Below are 1,979 nucleotides of genomic sequence, written 5' to 3' on the forward strand. Positions count from 1 at the left end.
AGACAATAATTCAGTTTTGCAAAAAGCTGAAGTACCATCAATGGTGCTTGGTTTTTTGGTTGTAGCCTTGTTGCTCTACGGACATAGGTAGGCAAGGTTCTTTGAGCAGATGTGATATCTTTTATTACTTAGACCAACTGAGTCATTGGAAAGAAGTTCTTAGCAAGCTTATGGGTACAGTCACCCTTCTTCAGGCATAGGGAGTCTCTGCTGGTCTGAGACTCCAAGACTCCCTATGCCTGAAGAAGGGTGACTGAGCCTGAAAGCTAGCTAAAAACTTTTTCCCAGCAACTCAGTTGATCTAATAAAATATATCACATCTACTCAAAGAACCTTGCTGATCAATGGTGCTTTGTTTTGTTATTTGTCAAAACCCAGATGAAAAAGACTTTATTGACATTGTCAACTTCGGGTAACCTCAAAGAGCCATGATTATTTAGCAAAAAACATTAGATCTAGGAGAGGAGGTAGCACTAACTGCCTGTTGCTATCTTGCAAAAGGAGTAGCAAGGGAAGTGATGAATTTGAAACCTTTCATACAGAGTGTGATGCACATACAGTCAGAATTGGAAATTAGGGGCCTGTCCCCACAACAGCATTTGCTAGTTTGTAAGGGGTTAGGAATATGGTTGATAATAGGAGTGTATTTGCATGCAATTTAACTGTACTATGATGCTTGTTTTAGCTGAAATCTGGGTTTCACCCTTGCCGGATACCCAGATTTCGCACATAGCTCTCAACTAGTACCTAGTCTGGTACATGGTGGTTTTTTGGGGAAGATAGTTCTGGCAGCATATATGAAACTTTTTGTTCATGCCCCTTGTCTTCTTCCTTCCAGAGATTTTTTTTCATTAGAGACATCCTATAGTTCCTTGCACAACATGCTGCAAATAATAATTTTTTGCTGCGACTTCTTCCTCTACTGAGCCACTATTAGACTGTTAACCTAGATTTTACTAGGATGCCATGATATAAGCAGGGTTCTGAATGCATTGCTATGTGGGTATGATAAAGCAGGACCATCAGTGGATGTGATGTGATATTAAATTGTGTGGATACAAATCGACCTTTTTTTTTTGGTAACTGGGTAAGACAAGAGTGCCATAAATTGGTTGTAAAAATGGTTCTAGAGCACAGAATAAGTGTAATAGTTTGTAGTTTGTAATTATTTGTAAGAACAGTACTTTACTTTGCTGCTTGAAATACGGTAAAGAGCTCCAGTATTCTAGCCCCTACTTTCACATAAAATACTGTAGGTATCCTTGAAAAGGAACATGTTCCTCCTCCTTATGTTCGCTCTGCATACCCCATCATGATTTCAGATAATTTTTTACTGAGTGCTGTTTTACTGAGGCCTGAGTGCTGAAGTAATGTTTTCTCTTTTGAATGTAGTTACAAATAAAATTTCCCATGTTTAAGAAACATTTATGCTTATTTTTCCTATCTAGATATAATGGAGTGTAATTTAAGGCTACAGACAGGGGAGGGGGGAAATGATGCATGTAATGATTGTTTTAACATTTACAAGAAACTAATTTATTTAAATTAGATCAAGCTTTAATATTATCCTACTTTTCTACCTGATTTAACATGGGGAAAAGAGATGATGATTTTCATGGTAAAGTGTGTTAAGTATTTAATTCTTTTCTTTTCTTTTTGATCATTCTGCCATCCTACCCCAAAGCCATGCAAATGTTCCTAAGTACAAATGCTTGTTGGCTTCTATTACATCTTACATTCCACTGCTCACAGTGAAAAGCTCACGCCAACTCAGAAATGATAGGCTCACTTATATGGAGGATCTTGAAATTAATGCCACTGAAATTAAATGTGGGAGGAATAAGAAATGTCCAGACGTGTTCAGGTTATTTTGTTATTTGCTTTAATTATTAAATTTAGTACATTATTCTATATGGCATCCACGTGCAGTGCTAGCCACAGAAAAAGCGAGACAAATATCTATTTGGGCCCCTGCAGCT

The sequence above is a fragment of the Gavialis gangeticus genome, unplaced genomic scaffold (genome assembly GCF_001723915.1).
Source record: "Gavialis gangeticus isolate Ggan-Ray unplaced genomic scaffold, GavGan_comp1, whole genome shotgun sequence".
Classification (NCBI taxonomy): domain Eukaryota; kingdom Metazoa; phylum Chordata; order Crocodylia; family Gavialidae; genus Gavialis; species Gavialis gangeticus.